Source organism: Pistacia vera, unplaced genomic scaffold (genome assembly GCF_008641045.1).
Source record: "Pistacia vera cultivar Batoury unplaced genomic scaffold, PisVer_v2 Contig539, whole genome shotgun sequence".
NCBI classification, from domain to species: domain Eukaryota; kingdom Viridiplantae; phylum Streptophyta; class Magnoliopsida; order Sapindales; family Anacardiaceae; genus Pistacia; species Pistacia vera.
In genome coordinates, this window is record NW_022196378.1 from 1,351,598 (window position 1) to 1,374,022 (window position 22,425).

At 37.0% G+C, this 22,425-nt stretch overlaps 1 long non-coding RNA gene across 1 annotated transcript; it reads right to left on the reverse strand.

The window, feature by feature from the left end:
* Positions 1-11,177: 11,177 nt before the first annotated feature.
* LOC116107436 lies at positions 11,178-14,475 on the reverse strand. Its single transcript, XR_004124465.1, has 4 exons — positions 14,271-14,475; positions 13,622-13,774; positions 11,435-11,538; positions 11,178-11,299 (listed from the first exon to the last, which is right to left on the reverse strand). It is a non-coding gene; the product is annotated as an uncharacterized LOC116107436 (long non-coding RNA).
* Positions 14,476-22,425: the final 7,950 nt, after the last annotated feature.

Consider the following 22,425-nt stretch of genomic DNA (forward strand, 5'->3'; position numbering starts at 1 on the left):
AACTCAATATGGTGGCGTTTTCCTATCTTCCTGATATAAAAAACCAATCTGCTCTGTTTCTCTTTAGTAAATGAAATTCAGTTACCCATTTTTAAGTGATTCAGCTGTGTCTTCTCAAACCCATAATTCTTGTTAACTGCTTTGAATCCAGTCAAGATCTTATGGACGGCCGCAAAATAAGGGACGCCTGTGCCTTGACCAAAAAATATGAAATAAAAAAAAACAAAAAAAAACTTTCGGGACGCCGTCCAAAAATTGTGGACGGCCGTCCCTTACTTTTGGAGGGGTCCGTAAGGAATGGACGCGCCGTCCAATTTGGTTTTACAAAACTAAAGAAAAAAATTGGACGGCCGTTCATACAATCCCCAGCTTCCCTTGATCTTTGGTGCACAATCCACACAACTTCATAAAATTTCATGCATGACTTAAAATAGGCATCTTACGCTGCCTATCTATCTTTGTCGCGATCATGCAAACCTCTCGACTATTGCTATTCGACTTAGATGCCACAAAAAAGCATGAGCACAATTAACTTGTACTTGTTCATTGTCAGAGTTGGCATTTGACTCATGGTAGTTGATATTCTTTACTGTAGGGATGTTCTTCGTGGGGAAAGAATATCATCTCTGCTAAAACACAAACAAAAAAACGAGTTGGTACAACAGTTTCAATAGAGCATCTTCGCTAGAAACACTAGTCAGTACCTCGTACCTTGTTTTTTTCTTTACAGTAGTTTTGTACATTTAAGACATGCATTAGTTTCCACTTAGGTTCCTATTAATTGTATGCCTTAATGGTTCTTGTACACAAGTTGGTATCTGTACCTAACAAAGCAAAACGCTTGGAAGAAATCATGGACAAAGCTGGGATTCTCAACTGGTTCTTCACAGCCAATTTTAGAGGAACAAGTAGAAGTTAATGCTAAGTCATGCTTTTGTGGCATCTAAGTCGAATATGCAACAATCGAGAGGATTTGCATGATCGGACAAAGTGAATAGATAGGCAGCATGTAAGATGCCATAGTTAAGTCATCTGCATGAAATTTTCTGAGAAGTTGTGGTGGTATTGGGCACCAAGATGGAAGGAAGCTGGGATTATGGATGCGCTCCAATTTTTCTTTAGGTTGTAAAACCGACGCCCGTCCAAAAGTAAGGTGTGGACAGGGAGTCCCCAAAGTTTTTTTTTTTTTTTTTTTTAATTTTCATATTTTGGTTAAGGACGGGCGTCCCTTATTTGCAGGCGCCCGTTCAAAATGAATGGACGACTGTCCTAAATGTTTTTTAATTTTTTAAAATGATTGTTAATGGATGAGCATCCATTAAAATTGAACGCCCGTCCAATATTTAGGGACAGTCGTCCATAAACTATGAAACCGTCTCTAATTTTATAAAAAAAATTTATTCCATTTACTTATGGGACAGGCGTCTTTTAAATGGTGACGCCCTCGTAGTAAATGGACCACCGTCATATAATAGGACGGGAGTCCATGAAGTGAACGGCCGTCTATATTTGGATGGACCGACCGTTTACTAGAAATATTTAATAACCGTCTGGATTGCTAGTGTAAGTCGAGAGACACGTGGCTGGTAACTTTTCGGTGCAAAAATGCAGGTGTCTGTAGTTGTTGTATTTTAATTATGTATTTTATTGTGAGAATGAGGGTTCTAATAAGAATGAAAAGTAAACATAGAAGGATATGCATTTTATTTGAAATTATTGGTCTAAAGAATTGGAAACTGAACTATATGAAGGATATGGAATAAAAAGAAACACTACGACAGCCAATGGCATAACTTTTTATAACAATAGGAAATAATTAACAAATTAAGTTGAAAATTTGTGTTATAAGTTAGTCACACAAAAAAAAATTCAATATAAAAGCCATGGAAAATTATGTGAACTAGAAAACCGACAAAATTTGTGAAGATGAAAATATTTTGAGGAAAAAAAGATGTGCATATAAATATATAGAATTCAAATTTATAATCTTATGTATCAATGATATATATATAATTTGACACCAACGACTTTACCGTAAGCTAATTATAGTAAATGGGTGAGTATTAAGCAGCACAGTAATATGCAAAGACGTAAATGTAAAGTTGACAAGATAATTTTTTATAGTGATTCAAATGCTTAAAGGAATCCTACATCCATGTGTGTGTTTTTATAAATTGTTTTTTAATCAGTAGATAGGCTTACAAGAGATTGCAAGCTGCGATCTGGAATACAAATATTTGGTGTTCAAGTTTCTTAAAGAATATCAAGCCAGTCTCTTTCTAGTGGGTGTCTTTGCTATTTTCTTTGTTGAATACGTGAATGTTTGATCCCGATTTTGTAGGAGGAGCTACCTATTTATACCTGTTTAGTTAAGGTAATGATTACACTTTTGCAAGTGGCTCGATGCTGTGAAGATCCCTCCTGCTTTCCTATTCGTTGAGAACTCAAAGAATATCCTTAAATTAAATGGGGCTTGGGACAGTGTGTGTGTGAGCCAAATTCACTCAGACAAAAATCTTGAGTTGGTTTGGGTGTGACAACTATATTCTTTTTGCTTATGGAGACGTGTCTGTTCTGGACGGTGAAATGATTTCTGGATTCTGATGGTGCTAGATGACTTAACATAGGTAAGCCTTATTTATATATAATATATATATATATATATATATATATATATATTCCTTAAATTAAATGGGGCTTGGATAGGTGTGTGAGCTAAATTCATCCAGACACAAAATCTTGAGTTGGTTTGGGTGTATGATAACTATATATATTCCTTTAGCTTATAGAGAGTGTCATGTTTTAGCGGTTAAATGATTTTTTGGATTCTGATTGGTGCTAGATGACTTTAGCATAGGTCAGCCTTTATTTTATATAATATATTTCTAGTAAGCTTGGTTAAATTCTTCCACTTCCGAGTCTATGTTTAGACATGTTGTTAAATGCACTAGTGCGTATGAAATTTAGAATACTTTGGAGTTGCATTTTCAGTCTTTCTCAAAGGCAAGAACACTTCATTTGAGAAATCTATTGCAAAACACTAAGAAGGAGTCTATGAGTGTTAATGAGTATATTTTGATGATGAAAGAGTTAGGGGATGAACTAGTGGCCAGTGGAGTTCAAATTGGAGATGAGGAGCTATTGTTGTACATTCTGGATGGCTTAGGTCCAGAGTTTGATGCCATGGTAGCTAATTTGGTGGCCAATAGTAGCACTGCCACTCTCCAAGAAGCTTAGATACTACTTCACAAACATGAGATGAGCATTAATTGAGAAGTAGAAAAGTGCATTATCAAATTTCATGGGATGACATCTGCACTACTAGCTGCAAAACAAGGTTCGAATGATGCTACAGGTGTATCGCAGTTCCAAATCCCTACTGCACCATAATTCCAAAATACTGGGTTTGGAGGAATTGCATTTCAGAATCTTTGTTCTCCATCTATTATTCAACCAACTACGTGGCAGAATCCTAATCTTTCACCTATGATCTCACAAGGCATGTTAAATTACCAACATCATGGAGTTTATCCTCAACAACCCCCTAATGTAGCCATGTATACTGTCACTTTTCTTCATCCTGTCACTACTCAGTATTCTTCTCTTGGTGCTGTTCAGTTTAACAATAATGGGATTAGAGGCCTAGGTCTAGGCATAGGATACTTTAGGCCTCTATTAGTTTGTCAAGTATGTGGGAAGAATGGTCATTCAGCTTTACAATGCTATCACCGTTTTGACTATGAATATCAGGGGTTTGTGAACACAAACCATAGCAACAACGGTTTTTCTTCAGCTCAGACAGCTACTCTCCCACCTCTAGTTAGTAATAATCAACCATATTCAGGGATTTCACATGACTATAATGCCCAAGCTCAAGCTCTCTTTACAGCAAATTCTCTACCACCCAAGCACCCTTCAAATTCTTATGATGGATTTCATGATCTCTCGGCTGTTAGGGTGTCTAGAAATCCTTAACCAAATTACAACACTCCATAATTTCAACTATATCCACCTGAGCACTACTCAACAGGCCATAATGCCAACATAACTTCAACTAATAATTCAATCTTGATGTCTGCTTCTTCTGCACCTGTATTCTCTAATGCCACTGCTCTAGCTATTGCTACACTACAAATATTCACATATCAGTCTTGGTACGTGGACTCTGGCCCCTCAAACCATATGACTGCCGATGCAAATAGCATGTTGATGAAGTCCAGTTATCAGGGAGGGTCCCAAGTACAAGTGGGTAATGGTCAATCCATTCCCATTACCCAAACAGGTATGTTATTGTTACCTTCTACTGATTCTAATAGAATTTTGCAACTCCATAACATTTTGTGTGTTCCACGTATTACTAAGAACCTACTGAACATATCTCAAGTCACTAAAGATAACCATGTGATAGTTGAGTTTCATGCTGATCACTGTTTGATAAAGGATAAACAAAGCAAGGCTATTCTCTTTTAAAGGACAGTAAAGGATGGTCTCTATCAACTTACCTTGCCAACCATTGCTTTTCCTTCTACTGGTTCTCAACGAAGGTCTGCACCCTGTGATCCTAGTTCTACTTCAGCCATCAATACACATGAAGTTGGCTCATTCAAACCTAATAAAGAGTACTTTTCTGATAATGATTTAGATTTTGATCTTGCTTGTAATTCATCTAATAAATTCTTACTTAATGAGCCATCTAGTAATGTTTTACTATGGCATGCTAGATTAGGCCACCCTAGTAGTAAGATTCTAAATAATGTACTTGCAAAGTTGAATGTAAGAAAATCAAGTATTGGAAATAAAGATTTCTTATGTGAGGCCTATCAGTTTGGCAAACTATAGCAGTGCACATTTCCTACCTCTACTTCTGGGACTAAAAAACCCTTAGAGATAATTTACTTTGACTTGTGGGGTCCTACTCTTGTTCTGTCTATTGAAAGGTATAGATATTATGCTATAGTGGATGATTTTAGTAGATACATATGGATCTATCCACTAAAACTAAAGTTTGAAGCTCTTAATGTTTTTACTTAGTTCCATTGTTTTGTGGAGAAATAATTAGATGCCAAACTGAAATGCTTACAAATAGATTGGGAGGGGAATTTCGACCCTTTACTGGCTATTTGGAGAGACATGGCATCCCGTTTAGGCACCCTTGTCCATACCTTCACCAGCAAAATGGTAGAGTAGAACATAAACACAGAACAATTATTGAGTTTGGGTTGTCTCTTCTAGCCCATGCAACCATGCCCTTGAAATTTTGGTGGTCAGCCTTTAGTACAGTTGTGTATCTACTTAACAGGCTTCCCTCAGCAGCTATTAACTTTGTATCTCCTTTTGAAACTTTATTTCAATAAGCACGAGCTTACACTGACCTTAAAGTGTTTGGTTATTGCTGCTATCAATTTCTCAGGCCTTATCAAAGGCATAAATGTCATTTCACAGAGAAAAATGTGTTTTCTTGGGTTATAGTCTTGCCCATAAAGGCTACAGATGCATGAACTCTAATGGCAGAAGTTATGTTGTTAAGCAAGTTCATTTAATGAGACTGACTTTCCATTCAAATATGTTTTCCAACCTGACCTATCTTCTCCATCTTCACCTGAATTTTGTGAGGTCACTAAGTCTTGGATCTTGGCATCACTTTCACCATCATCCAAGTCTTCAGAGTTAGTTTCTAAACCTATACTCATACAACCATCAGTCAAGAGAGTTCTTCTACAAAATCCATTCAAGACTGCAGAATGTCTTCACCACAAGTTGATACTACTAATACTACTTCTGGTAGTCCTAGTCTTATCTTATCTCCTCTTGAAAATATATCTACAATGTCCACTTCAACACAAACAAATCCTAGAATTCAACTTGAGGTTGTTCTCCCCATGACTTCTCCTAGTGCTCTATCTTAGCTAATAGCAAAACTGCAAATGTCCATCCAATGGTTACTCGATCTAAGGCATATATTTCAACTAATATACCTCAAGCCCTTCTATCTACACATACAATTCTACCTGAGCTATCGTCGGTTACAGAAGCTTTGCAAACTCCAGAATGGAAAGTAGCCATGGAGGCTGAATATCAAGCCCTATTGAACAATCAAACCTAGAAATTAGTTCCTTATGTAGATGGCATGAATATAGTTGGCTGCAAGTGGGTTTTTAAAACCAAACTACACTCATATGGCTCTCTTTCTAAGTATAAAGCTCGATTAGTAGCCAAGAGGTTTCAGCAAACCCCTGGTCTTGACTATTTTGAGAACTTTTCTCCAGTAGTTAAGGTAGCAACTATCATAGTTATCTTATCCTTATCTATGTATAATCAGTGGGAAGTGCAGCAATTAGATGTGAATAATGCATTTCTCAATGGAGAATTGACTAAACAAGTCTTTATGATGCAACCAGAAGGTTTCTCTGATTTTTCTCAAATAAGGCAGGTTTGTCAGTTGCACAAAGCCTTATATGGGCTCAAACAAGCTCTAAGAGCTTGGTTTGAGAAGCTGAAACATGCCCTATTAAGTTGGGGTTTCCAGAATTCAATCTCTGATGTCAGCTTGTTTTTTTCTATAAAAAGGAGTCTTGTGTAGTCTATCTACTAGTGTATGTACATGACATTTTAGTAACTGGAAATAACTCGCAATTAGTTGATTAGATAGTGGCAGATTTGAATACCAAATTTGCTTTAAAAATCCTAGGCCTTGTAAGCTACTTTCTTGGGTTTGAAGTTAAGAGAAATGACAAAGGGTTACTGCTCACACAAAGTAAGTATGCTCAAGATCTCTTGATAAGAGCTAGTATGAATGAATCTAAACCCTGTGCTACCCTTATGGCTACTGGCACTAGGCTGAGGAAAGAAGACAGTGATCAGTTTGATCAACCTTCATTATATAAAAGCATTTTTTGAGGGCTACAACACCTGACATTGTCCAGACCTGATCTTGCTTTTGCTGTGAACAAATTAAGTCAGTTCTTTCAGTAGCTCACTATCAATCATTGGACAGCATGCAAAAGGGTTCTTAGATATGTAAAGAGAACACTGAATCATGGCTATTATTCACTAAAAATGAACATTTTATGTTAGAAGCTTATGCGGATGCAGACTAGGCTAGTGATGTTAATGATTGGAGATCTACAAGTGGTTATGTTGTGTTTATTGGAGGAAATCTAATTTAGTGGAGTTCAAAGATACAAAAGGTAGTTTCTCTGTCATCTACTGAGGCAGAATACAGATCTTTAAGCCAAGCTTCTACATAACTTGTATGGATCATAAATCTATTTGAAGAAATTGGTCTTATTTTGAATGGTTGTCCTGTACTGTGGTGTGACAACATGAGTGCTAGAGTATTACCTTCAAACCCTGTGTTTCATGCTCGAACAAAACACATTGAAATTGATATGCATTATGTGAAAGACTTAGTTGCAAATAAAAGCCTAAGTGTGCAATATGTGGCTTCTGAGTACTAAGTGGCAGATATCCTAACCAAAGCTTTACCTAGGAATCAGTTTAATTACTTGAAGGAGAAACTTACTATTACAGACTCTTTATCTGATTATATTTTTTTTTTTCTTAAGCAGTTACTTGAGAATGCAGGTGCTGTGTTAATTCTTGTAGTCATGAGAATGAGTTGTTACATTATATGTTGCTGATGCTTCTAAGATGAGCTACTGTGAAGTGGTGTTCAGATATGATAGTGTTAATGTTTTGGAGTCAAGAAAATGAATTGATGCATTATATATTGCTGATACTTGTAAAATGAAGCTACTATGGTATGCTTCTCTGCTGTTTTGTGAGTATAAAAATAGCTATTTTCTGAGTATGATCTATAGAAAACGAAGATTGTCAAAAATGGAGATGGTGTGCCTTATTCATATGTTGTGTTGTAAGAGTTGTGAATATAAGAAGTAGGAATGGAACTTAACAATGAAGCTGCTATGGAATGTTATGGTATGCTTCTCTGCTGTTTTGTGAGTATAAAAGTAACTGATAAAAACAATTGGTGATGTACTCTAGATAAGTTCGTAGCAAATGCAATTGTTGTGTGCTACTGTGGAAAGTATTGCTATGGTGTTCATTTCATTGGAAGCCTACAGGAATGGCATTGTTGTGTGTTAGTTGCTATATGTGAAGAAATGTAAATAAGAAGGAGATATGGATACTCAGCAAAAGGAGTTCTTGTAATCAGCAAAAATTAAGGCATTAAGGATAGTTTTGTTTACGGGGAAATATTAGAAAGAGTTAAGACCAAGATCAAGAGATGTTCTGTGTAAGGGGAAATATTAGGCAAAGAAATGTTAGGCAAAAACTGAGTATAGTAGTTTGGGTTAAAGTGTAAAGAATAGAAGTAGGTTGGGTTTCAATGTAAGAACCAATACGTTGTGTTTTGTATGTGTTGAATATTTGCTCAATACGGTGCCTTTTTATAATCATCTTCCTGATATAAAAAAGCAAGGGTTCTCTGTTTCTAATTAAGTGAATAAAAATTCAATATATTCATTCAGTTAGCTCAACTGTTTTTCTCCCAAATTCTTTATTTTTGTTAATTTCTTTTTCATATTCGGTCAAGAATCTTCACTTTTGAGGAGATGTTAGGATTATTTTAGAACTAGGATAATTATGTTAAATCTTTTATAACTATGTTAAGTCTTTTATAATTGTGCTATTATCTTATTAGGATGGACTTAGGATTATCTTATTATCCTTTTATAATTATGATAGAATATCTTATTAGATTTGAATTAAGCAATTAGAGTCTTTTTGGGAGTCATTTGGAGTTAAGTGTAAGGCTATATAATAACCTAAATATAGATTGTAGTTATCAATGAAGAATTCTGTCAATTAATCTCTCTATCTCTTGTTCTTGGAGGTCTTTGTTTCTCATATAAACAGATCATATCCCAAACCCTATCAGGAGATACATAGGTTTGAATGGACATATTTGATATATTATGATTTCAACTTTTTGATCATGGTTTATTTCCCAGCCACATCATATTCAAGCTTGAGAACTTTCAACACAAATATATGATGAACATATCGTATTTGAAATGAAGTAATAGCTATAGCTTATCTGATTCTGCAAGAACTGCTTGAGCCAAATAACTGACTACTTTGGATATCTTTTGTACCCATCTTCATAGTCTACGAAGTTGATTCGGAACCTCACAGTATAACCAGAAGACCATTCAAAGTTATCTAACAATGACCACACAAAGTAACCTTTCACATTTACACCCTTCCTGCCATTATCAAACGTAATTAGTTTTTATTAAGAACTGCTTGTGAGAAAATTAGTGAAAAGGTTTATATTGAATTGATAAAATGTTACAATAAAACGTCCCAATATATAGGAAAACCTAAGCACATAACTTAGTAAAATAAATATACACATAATAATGAAATATCTGTTATAGTATCATATAATATATATTATAATAATGAAATATATATTATAGAATCTTATAATATATTCTAGGATTATATAATTAACCTACACCAGGCTGAATAGTGTGAATAGTGATAGGCTTGATAACATGTCTGAAAGTATCACGGAAGTCCACACCAAGCTACTGATGAAAACCCTTGGCAACCATACCAGCCTTGTCTTGTTCAACAAAACCATCAGATCTATGCTTAACCTTGTACACCCAGCGACAACCAATAAGATTCTACTGAGGAGTCCGTGGAACCAGTACCAAGTATTATTCCTCATAAGAGCATCATACTCTTCACACATTGTCTGATGCCAAGATAGATTGTGGCTGCTTGAACAATGAAGGTTCATGAAGCACGGGACCAAAAGTCTCAGCAGTAAGAGCGCGTGGAAGCACATGAGGGGAAGAAGCCATGATGGAATTGATGTTGTGGTATCTTTGATGGAGAGGCAGTGGTGGGGTCACAAAATTGTCAGACACAAAGACCATATGAGTCAGACGAGAGGTCGTTGATTCCCTGAAGGATGGGGATAGTGAATCAATTGATAGTGAATCAATTGATAGTGACTGAGGCAGACAAGTGGAGTTTAATTGAGACTGTAAGCCTAGGGAAGATGACACTGTACTAGTCGGAGGAACAGTGCTCGAGCAAGGAGTGGACTGTGAGGAACCGTTGGAGGGATTTGAAGTTACTAATGGTGATGGTGTCTCAGCGGCCAAAGTAGAGGGAGAATCAAGACCATAACTAAAAATATCAACAAGCTGAATAGCCTTGGATGGAACAGATAAGGTTCGAAAGTCTAACGAAGGCACTGATGAAGTGGCAATAGTAGCATAACCAGGAAATGTCATCTCATGAAACACCAAATGACGAGAAATGTAGACACGACCAGAAGGTATATGGAGGCAACGATATGGCTATGCAAAAACGGGTACCCGAACCGGTTTTGATCGAAAAACCATTCCAAACCTCTTTTTAAAGTACCCGGTTTTTCGGGTACCTGAATTTGCATAACTTTGCATGAATTTTAATTTTTTACATTTCAATTTGCAGATACAATTCCTTCCATGTACTACATCAACTTTTAATTTAATAACTTAAATGCTTAAGATTTTATATACACCAATCATCAAATGTTTTACAAACAAATACAATTCATAATTTTATTTTCTATCATTTCCAGTTTTACTTAATGTTTTATTCACTTAAACGTGATCATACTACAATTTTTTAGAAGTTTTATGGTAATTTTACCAAGAGAAGGATACTGTACAATAAATAATTTTTATCTAGAGGAGATATATATATCCTTGGGCTGTACACATCTTCAGTTTTTTGAATTCCAATCCTATGCTTTTAGGAAAAAAAAATGTACTGAATAAATATTATTCTTTCTCTTGAAGGAGATAAATGAGACTGGAGACAGATCAAAGAGCATAAGAGATTGGAAATACAGATATAAAATATTTGAAAATTAAGAGCGTTAGGTAAAATGATCATGGCCCCTTTAACCTTGTTTATATTAAATTATATATAAATTCTTTCTCGTGGAGCAGATAAATGAGACCAAAAAAATTAAAAAAAGTCAAGAAATTAGAACTATAGATATAGATTCTTTGACAATTAAGGATTTGATTAAAATTTTTATATATGATATTAAAAAATATAATTACCCATCTCTTATGGTAGGATTACACCAGCAAAATATAATTAAGAAATGAAAAATGTATTTTACATTTAATCCACCAAACATAATACTACAGTAACAAACACTTGTAGAAAATGGCAAAATGCCCCAGAATTACACCAGCAAAGAGCCAACTTCCAGCATCACTACCACCATAAATTAGCATCACTACCATCAAAATCAACACTGCAATTCAAAGTTTACTCATCATTATAAGCACAACCCAACAAACTTTACTCATCAATATAGGCAATTCAAATAAAGTAAAGGGTTAATTCATCATTTGAAAATGGAAAAAGGCAATGAGATTGCATATTCTACCTTCTAGGGGCTGCACCAATACAAAATTCATAGAGATGGTCTGAATCATCAATCATGTAGATGACCATGACTACGAGTACTCTCCAATGTCATAGACAAAAATTCTACATAAAGATCGGAAATAACATAATATAAGTAATGGTACAAAATGAAGTCAATAAGTAAGATATAAGTTATAATTAAATATTAAATATATGAAACTAAAGCAAAAGTTTTACTTGACTCAATTTCCAATAATTCCTCCAAGCTCTCCTTAAAGAGAAATGGTGCACACGTAGCCCGAATCCATTCTTGTGCACAAATGAAAGCCTCCACTGTCTTAGGAGTAAGAATAGATCTAATACACAACCCCCTATACTAAAAGATGACTCAGATGCGATAGTGGAAACAGGCATAGCCAAAACATCTCGTGCCATCAAAGAGAGAATTTGATATCTAGCTGAATTCATCTTCCACCAACTCAAGATATCAAAGTTCTTGTTGTTCTCATCTTCAAGGCTTTCCCGTAAATATTCATCCAACTCAAATTTGGGCTCCAAAGCACGTCGTCCAGCCCTTTGCTGATTAAACATAACCTTCATAAAGACTTCAGGATCAACATTTGCATTAGTAACATCAATCCCTGTTGCAACTTGAGATTGCTCACTTGACTGCGCACTAGGACTAGCCTTACGCAAACTGTATTCCTCAAATAAAGAGAACAAAGTGTCATTCACTTTTTTTTTCAACCTCTTAGCATCAACAACATCATACGCATTATCAATAGCCCAATATGCATATTCTAACTTATGCCTTGGATCCAATACCACTGCAATGAATATCATTAAGTTGATATTATCAAGATTTGCCCAATATTTATCATGTTTTGCCTTCATCTTAGCTGCCATTAAACGTAAGTCAGGATTATTACTATTACACTATGTATTAATCTTCAACCCAATGCCATATATCACTTCCATGTTTCCATTAGAGGTAACATAAAGAGAGCCAGACACACGTAGAGTTGTATCAGAAAAAACCTTCAGAAAAGGCAACAAGTATCGAAAATAATCTCAATCAGTAGATGTAGGCAAACCCCTTGACCTTTCCCCAATAGTAAGCTCATCTTTGTACTTAGGGTCTTGGATTTCCAATAACTCAAATGCTCTCTGAAATTTTAAAGCCACTTCGAACATCAAATAAGTGGAGTTTCATCTTGTTTCTACATTAAGAACTAGAAGACTTTTAGTTTCCAATTTTTCTTGCTCTACACACTCCTTAAACCTTTGTAATCTTGTTGGAGAAGACCTCACTGTAAAACGAATTCTAAATATTGAGTCATCTAGCTCTTTTAACCTCTCTTTAACAGTTAGACTTAATACATGTGCAGAACATCTAATGTGAAGAAAGTTACCATTCAAGACACTTCCATTCCAATGTTCTAACCGATGCTTAAGACAAGTTATTCCAACATCGTTAGAACTTGCATTATCAATAGTCACAGTGAACAACTTCGAAATACCCCAATTAATTAAACATTTCTCAATTGATTTGCCAATAGTTAAACCTTGATGACTGGTAATTGGACAAGTTTAAAATCCTTTTGTTCAGTTTCCAATCATCATCAATAAAGTGAGCCGTAAGACACATGTAATTGAGGTTTTGGCTAGAAGTCCATGTGTCAGTGGTGAGACAAATACTATGAGAATAGTTACTAAAATAATTCTTCAACTTTTGTTTCCCATCATAATAAATTTTCAAACAAACCCTAGTTAGATAGTACAACTAGGTACTTGAAACCTAGGTTGTGCAATACTCATCATTCGAAGAAACCCCTCATGCTCCACTATCCTAAAGGGCAACTTATCAGTAATTTGCATTTTAGCTACAACATCCCTAATCAAATCTTGATCAAATTTCCAAGTCAAAAATGAAGTGGAGGCAGAAGTAGCTGCAACACCACTTGAGGGCTCAACCGAGTGCTATTGAAAGACTAAGGTTCTTTATTTCTTGTCCACCACATTGAAATGGTATTTTTTACAACTAGCTAAGTGGTTACGCAGAGAAGTGGGACCACTTTTGATTGGACAAGCAAGAATAGACCCACAATAATTATATGTAGCTGTCTGATTTATCTTTATCCTCACAAGGGTTTTTAGTAAAATGGTCCCACATTTCTGAAGCATTTTTCCTAGTAGTAGAACTCACCCGTTTGGGAGCTGTAGTTGGTCGTGGAGGCATAGAAGTCACATGAGTAGGATTAGGACTTTGACCTTCTGTCCTTGGGATCGACATATTAGTGTCGCTACCAATCGGCCCAACCCCACAAGTAGTACTAGTATTTTCACCAGTGGAAGATATCTGCAATACATACAAAGGTGTAAAAAATATCCATAATTTGTGCTTTTTTACTCATTCATCCATAAATAAAACATAGTCTTAACAACTCAACTCTTTACTTGGAACATAACAGAACAAAACACCCCTATAATGGCAGATTACGACAGTATTAAAGAGCAATCAACATTATTTAATTACCCAAAAACCAAAGATCAACAACTACTGTCAAACACTCAACCTGTATAATGTGTAACTTTGAGCTAGCAATAGTTTACACTTTAAAGTTTACACTGTCAAACTGTTGTCAAATGTCAATATAGTTAGGTTCATCTTCTGCTTCAGTTTGTTACATAAGTAATAGCAGAGAATTGGATAATTATTAGTACATTTGTTATATATATATATATATATATATAAAACAAAAACTGACTCAGATCTTTACAATTTACATCATAAATTAGAACTTAAAACAACATAAGAAATTAAAAATAGTGATCAATAAAAGATAAAACCAAACCTTGAATTAGAGACTAAAGAATGAAGAAGCCAAGAAGTGAAGAAGATGCCTGATGTGATCCCAAAAAAGTGAGAGGAACATCTCCAAAATGAAGAAGCCAAGCAAAGAAGACTCTGACGTGATGGCAAAGGTGACTAAGTGAGAGGAAGATTTGAAGTCTAAAGAAGAAATCAAGTGCAACTGGAGATTTGCAGTGGAGAATTTGAGAGAGATGTGCAAGACTTACGGGGGCTAAAATTTTAGGGCAAATATATTTGGGGCTTTTGTTTTGCCTCTTGCTCTTTGAAAGTAAAAAGAAAAATTAGCTAAAAAACTAGGTTTTTTTTATTTTTTTATTTTTTAATAAAATCAAGTACCAGGTACCTGGTTCTCTTAAAATAAATTTCAGTACCCGAACCGAAAATTCAGGTATCGCATAATAAATATACGAAACTGACCTGAATTTTTGCGTACCCAAAAATTTGGGATTAGTTCGATTCGGTTAATAGTTTTTTTTTTGCACACCCGTAGGCAACAATACCCATGATGCGACAAGTCATACCAAGGAAAATGCAAAGAGTAGAACGTGGGGCTAGTTTGTGTGCAGCTGNTCTTCCCAATTTGGGAAATTGATACTTTTAAAATAATAGCTCAAAGTTTTGGCAAAACAACACACAGTTTCCTAAGCTTCAAGTACCAAAAAATATTCTTCTAACTCTACCACAAATCCAGCAAATATTTACCTTGGAGAATTTGAGAGTAAGAGAGATGAGTATTGAGTGCGGCTGTGCGAGGATTGAGTATTGTGTGCGGCTGTATGCAGGTCCTACAGGACTTGAGTACTGGAAGAGAGTGAAGAGACGAACTGATGAAGAGTGGAAGACTGAGACAGTGAGACTGGAAGTTTACACAGTGGAGACTGGAGAGTGACGGCCTGATGGGTTTTAGGGCATCTGAAATTTTCAGATTTGGGGATTTTTTTTGGGTTTTAGACTTTAGTGTTTAGTCTGACGTCTTTTTCTTTTTTTTTCTTTTCTTTTCTTTTTTTTTTAAATAAAAACCGGGTACCCGGTTTTCTAAAATTAAATAACCGATACCCGAACCGAAAATTCGGGTATCTTATAAAAACTACCGGAAACCGACCCGAATTTTTCCCGAATTTTTGAGTACCCAAAACTTCGGGTTCGGTTCGGTTATCGTTTTTTTTGCACAGCCCTAGAGAACGCGGTCGGTTGAGCGTCGGCAAGCGAGGAGCAATAGCTACACTGTCCACTGTTTTAATGGCATTTTGTAAATGATATTCTATTTTGTATAAAGAATGTTTATATGTAATAAAAGAAAATTTTGGGCCCATTTACTTTTGCTAATATAAATGTATTCTACTTGATATATTTCCATGAGTATCCTAGTATAAATCAGTCATTACATTTTTGGTATTAGAGTAGAGATTTTGGGATTGGATAGTGTACTATTCTCATCGCCACGACGTCCGATAACCGACTGTGCGAGTTAATTCTTTCCTTACTATAAGTGTTTCTCAAATTGATTAAATGTGATTGTTTTGTAGATGAGGCGTAGTAACCGAAAACGTGGTAAGGGTGTGATGAATGAGGGAGAATCTTCTAACCTACCAGAAACTACGCCCCCTCCCTTGGATGAAGCTAGAGTTCGGGGGATTATATAGCAAGTTATGGCAGAAACCCAAGGGAGAGTTGTAACCCCCGTGCAGGTACCACAAACTACTAATGTCGAAAGAGGACAATCGTTACCTCCCCCAGTACAGAACAGAGTTGAACCGATTTATGGTCTTCCCAGTCAACATCAACCCTCAGAGTTTAAGGGTACTATAGACCCAGTAATAGCGGAAGAATGGTTTAGGTCCATAGAGCATACAACAGGTTTATTCCCCATGACGGACCAGGAGAAGATCCGATATGCGAGTTTCTTGTTTTGGGCCAATGCCCGAATTTGGTGGGAATTAATGGAAGAAACCCATGATGTGGCAACGATGACTTGGGAAGAGTTCAGGCAAGAGTTTGAGGCTGAGTATAGAACAGAGGACCAAGTTCATGAGAAGGTCCAAGAATTTATCAACTTACAGCAAGGGTCTAGTACTGTGAAGGAATACTCAGTGAAATTCAACTCCCTTGCAAGATTTGCACCCAGAATAGTTAGTACTCCGGTATTGAGAAGAGACAAGTTTGTACATGGGTTGTAGCCGGAGATAGCCTGGGATATAATGATAAGTTATGATCCCCCTTGAACTTATAGTGAGGCCTTAAGGCAAGCAATAAGGGCAAAAATCTTCAAGAATAAAATTCCTCTAGTAGGTTCCTCGACAGGAGGACCAAGTGAGCCACCTTTCGCCCCGTAGAGAGAGAAATTTGAGGGTGTAAAAGGCAAAGAAATGAAGAATCAAAAGAAGAAGTTTCAGTTCAGACAGAACAGAAGAGAGTGGAAGAATAAGCGACCCCGGATAAAAGGGTTTCCTCTTTGCCCTAAATGTAGGAGGACCACCCAGGAGAGTGTCTGAGGGACCAGAGGGTGTGTTTTAGGTACCGACAGCCAGGGCACTTGATGAGAGATTGTAAAGCTCCTCTTCCACCACCCGCACAAAGTTCTGGAGGTACTACAAATGCCAGAGTGTTTACAGTGGTATAGGGTGAAGCAGAGGCTAGTCTATCAACCGTTACAGGTTAGTTACTATTCCATTCTATTCCTTTATATGCCTTAATTAATTCAGGAGCCACTCATTCTCTTATATCGTATGGGATGATTGAGAGGTTAGGTTTGAAACCTACTAGAGTGACTCAACCCATTAAGATATAGTTACCCTATGGGGTTAGTGTTCTGACGCAAGAGATGTTGGTAGGAGAGTCTGTGGTGATCCAGGGTAGAGATTTATCAGTTGATTTAATTGTTTTTGATATGCCCGATTTTGATGTGATATTGGGCATGGATTTCCTAGGGAACTATGGAGTAGAGATTGATTGTCGGAAGAAGAAAGCAAGATTTAATCTCGACAGTGGAGATTAATTTAGTTTTAGAGAGGGTCATCAGTTGAGCATGTTGATTAGTAGTGTGAAGGCTAGAAAGATGTTGAGAAAGGGGTGTTCGGGATATATTGCCCATGTAGTGTAGAGTGGTGATGTTCCACAGCCAAAGATTCAGAGGGTGCCAGTAGTTCGAGATTTTCTAGATGTGTTTCCGGAAGAGTTACCGGGTTTGCCTCCAGACAGGGAGGTTGAGTTTAGTATTGAATTAGCACCAGGGATAGCACCAATATCTAAAGCCCCTTATCGAATGGCCCCAGCAGAGCTTTAGGAATTAAAGAAGCAACTTCAAGAGCTTTTGAATAAAGGCTTTATCCGACCGAGTCATTCTCCCTGGGGAGCTCCAATTTTGTTTGTGAAGAAGAAAGATGGGTCACTACGGATGTGTATCGATTATAGAGAGTTGAATAAAGTGACAGTGAAGAATAAGTACCCGCTACCTCGCATTGATGATTTGTTCGATCAGTTGAAAGGCGCTGCAATATTCTCTAAAATTGATTTGAGGTCAGGGTACCATCAGGTAAGAGTGGCCGAGCAAGATATAGCTAAGACTGCCTTCCGTACAAGGTATGGGCATTATGAGTTTGTAGTGATGCCGTTTGGTTTGACAAATGCCCCAGCAGTTTTTATGGACTTGATGAATTGGGTATTCCATGAGTATTTGGATCAGTTTATAGTGGTTTTCATTGATGATATCCTGGTTTATTCTAAGTCAAGGGAAGAGCATGAGGAACATTTAAGGATAGTGTTGCAACGATTGAGAGAAAAGAAGTTGTATGCTAAATTTTCTAAGTGTGAGTTTTGGTTGGATCAGGTGATATTTCTGGGCCATACTGTGTCTAAGGAAGGGATTTTAGTGGATCCGAGTAAGGTGCAGGCAATCCTTGAATGGTAGAGGCCGAGGACGATGAAAGAAGTCCGGAGTTTCTTAGGCCTAGCAGGTTACTACCAGCGATTTGTAGCAGGGTTCGCCTAGTTGGCTAAACTGCTGACAGCTCTTACCAAACAGAGAACTCCTTTTGCATGGTCAGAAGCTTGTGAGGAGAGCTTTCAAGAGTTGAAGAAGAGATTAACAATAGCTCCCATGTTAGTGTTACCACAGGAGGGTGTAGATTATGACATTTATACAGATGCCTCACTGCAAAGACTTGGTGCTGTGTTAATGCAATTAGGTAAGGTGATAGCTTATGCCTCTCGGCAATTGAAAGAGTAAGAGACGAGATACCCTACGCATGATTTAGAGTTGGCAGTCGTGGTCTTTGCACTAAAGATTTGGATGCATTACCTTTATAGTGCCAAAAGTAATATCTACACTGATCATAAGAGTTTAAAGTATTTCTTCACTCAGAAGGAGTTGAATATGAGACAGAAAAGGTGGTTAGAGCTGGTTAAGGATTATGAGTATGAGATCAAGTACCAACTGGGGAAGGCCAACGTGGTAGTCGATGCCTTGAGTAGAAAAACTTATTTGTCCCGGCTCACTAAGAAGAAAGAGTTGGTAGAAGAATTATGTAGAGAATAGATTGAAGTAATTCCGGGAAGGATTGTCAGGTTAGAGGTTCAGTCTACTTTACTGGAGGAAGTCAGAGATAAGCAAGTGGCTGATGAGTGGTGTTAGAGAATTGTTCAGCAAGTACATGAGGGCAAGGTAACGGAGTTCCACTTAATAGATGGTGTTCTCTATTTCAGGAATCGGTTGTGTATCCCTTAGAATGATGAGTTGAGGAAGAGACTACTTATAGAGGCTCATGACACACCGTACACTGCTCATCTTAGAGTAACCAAAATGTATCAAGATGTAAAGAAAGGCTATTGGTGGCCAGGTATGAAGAAAGATATTGCAAAATTTGTAGCTAAGTGTCTGATTTGTTAGCAGGTGAAAGTAGAACATCAACGGCCGTCAGGGTTGCTTCAGCCACTAAGTATTCCTGAGTGGAAATGGGAGAGCATTTCGATGGATTTTATCACAGGTCTCCCCAGAGTATAGAGAGGGTATAATGCTATATGGGTGATCATGGATAGGTTAACCAAGTCAGCATATTTTCTTCTAGTAAAGGAGAGTACCACTACGGATCAGCTGGCCTAAATTTACATTAAAGAGATAGTTAGGTTGCACGGAGTGCCCAAGACCATAGTGTCAAAAAGAGATTCTAGGTTTGTTTCAGCTTTCTGGATGAGTTTACAAAAGAATTTGGGTACTCGTTTAGCATTCAGTACTGCCTATCATCCTCAGACGGATGGCCAAATAGAGAGAACGAATTAGGTGCTTGAGGATATGTTAAGAGCTTGCTGTATGGATTATAAAGTATCCTGGCATAAATGTTACCCTTAGTGGAGTTTGCCTACAACAACAGTTATCAGTCTACAATTAAGATGGTGCCTTATGAGGTCTTATATGATAGACAATGTAGGTCTCCACTACGTTGGGATGAGATTGGCGAAAAGGATGATTTGTGTACCGCTCTTGGGCCAGAGGTGACTCAGAAAATGATAGAGGACGTAAGGATAATCAGGAACAGAATGAAGCAAGCCCAAGATCGACAGAAGAGTTATGCCGACTTAAAGAGGAAAGAGATTGAATTCCAAGTGGGTGATAAAGTGTTTTTGAAAGTTTTCCCCTACAAGCGAGTAATGCGCTTCGGAAGCAAAAGGAAGTTAGTACCAAGATATGTAGGTCCATTTGAGATATTGCAACGAGTGGGAAAAGTGGCCTACAGATTGGCACTACCACCTAGCATGGACAAGGTGCATGATGTGTTCCATGTCTCGATGCTTCGGAAGTACATAAGCGACCCCTCCCATATCTTGAAAGTAGATGATGTTGACTTAGAAAAGAACCTTGTGTATGAGGAGCGTCCAGTTCAGATTTTGGACCGAAAGATTAAGGAGCTCTGGAATAAGAGCATTCCATTAGTAAAGGTCCTTTGGCGAAATCACAAGGTCGAAGAGGCCACATGGGAGGTAGAGCAAGACATGCAGAATCGTTACCCAAAGTTGTTTGTGTAAATTTCGAGGACGAAATTCTTTTAAGGGGGGAGAATTGTAACGCCCCACTTGAGGTATATAGTTAAATTGTGTTGTATTGCTTGAATGTTTATTTATGTGTTCTCTTTTGATCTTGCAGGTTGTTATTTTCAACTGGTTGGCCCTTAGTTGGATTGATGAGTTGATTTGGTTAAGTGTTTGCCCTGATTTTTTGGTTGAGACTTGGTGAATTTTGGAATTTCGGTCTTCGCCGAGGTGAAGAATAGTCTTCGCCGCGACGACGTTGGCTTTGTAATTGCGGTGTTGGTTCTGTAATTGTTCGTCGGGGCAACGGAAAGTGCTTCGCCGCAGTGACGAGTCAGTTGAAAAGTTTAATGAAGTTTCTAGAGGATTTTTTCATAGGGGCAAAATGACCTTTCTACCCTTAATTAACAGGAAAAGTAAGGAGTAAAATGTAAGAGAACTTTATGGAGAATATGTTAGAGTGGGGGTGTGATTGTAATGAATCAAAGGACAAGGATGGAATTTTCAAGAAAGAGCAAGGGCAATATGGGAATGAATGAAGATATTTTGAGCTAAAAAGAGGTTAAGCTTAGTAAACCCTTCATTCTTCATCTTCCACCGCCTCTTTCATTCTCCATTTCCTCTCAACTTTCCCTTCAATCTTTCAAGAATTCTAGAGGGCTTTTTGAGTAGTTTGGGGTAGAAAATCAACCTAAGTCATCCTAAGGTAAGGATCCTTACTTTAGATGTGAAGTTTTGCATATATTGTATATTGAAGTCTTATGGTTTTATTGTTTAAAGTTGTAGAGAAGAGACAAGCATTGTAAAGGAAAGGAAAGTGCTAGTGAGATCTCTCCATACAAGTAAGTAAATCCCAACCCAAGTTGAGATTTGAGAACTCTCTTGAGTAGAGATTGAATCGAAATTATGTATGCATGATATATGTTATGTTATTGAGATTTGAGATGGAGATGACTATATGCTTTGTAGTTGTTAAATACACTTCAATTATGAGAAGTGAGATGTGTGTTGAGGATGTAGTTTGAGATGAAATTTGAGGAGATTGAGAAATCTTTTTGGAAGTGTTATTGTATGACAGGAATTATAGCTTTGTGAGCGAGTTTCCTCCCATTTTGGATGGTTCCAGAGAGGAGTAGAACTCTAGATAAAGTAGAGTTTATGTATGCACATGAGTTGTTTGATGAAATGCCTAAGAGAGTCATGAGCATGAGTTCTTGCAACATTGCATGTTGGCATTTCATGAGTGCATTAGTGGAGAAGAACCATCCATATGAATTAATTGTGCATTGAGAAGTGGCTGGAGAAAGAGTAGAGAACTTTGTGAATGAACTACTCTAAGAGTAGAGAGAACGAGAAAAACACTAAAGCGGGTTGGTGCTTTGTGATCTCCACCCGATAGTTACTAAAAACGGGTTGGTGCTTTGTGATCTCCACCCGATAGGTACTAAGAGCGGGTTGGTGCTTTGTGAACTCCACCCGACAGTCACGAAGAGTGGGTTGGTGCTGTGTGAACTCCACCCGGCCGTGCCTCCGGTAAGATGAGGCCATGGCATATAGCAGAAGTTAAGTAAAGAGAGTTGTGTGAAAGAGAAAATAAATGAGATGAGAAAAAGTGTAAGGAAATAATTAAGAGAAAGAGTTACGGGGACAGTCGAGTAGAGGATTTACTTATTGAGCATTATTTTGTGCTCATCCCGTTGTTTTCTGTGTGGTTGCAGGATCTAGGTCAGAACGCGGTCGGATGGGCGTCAGCAAGCGAGGAGCAATAGCTACACTGTCCACTGTTTTAGTGGCATTTTGTAAATGATATTCTATTTTGTATAAAGAATGTTTATATGTAATAAAAGAAAATTTTGGGCCCATTTATTTTTGCTAATATAAATGTATTCTACTTGATATATTTCCATAAGTATCCTAGTATAAAGCAGTCATTACAGTTTCCATCTTTAAAGTGATAGTATGTCATAAAAAACTTCTAATTCTTAAAGCTTTGAAGAGTTATGGAAATATGATTTTCAATTGATATAAATATATTAATATTAGATGTACAAATTATTATATGCAAATCGGCGTGTCATAAAGTGAATTTGATAAATACTCTTTTAAATAGATAA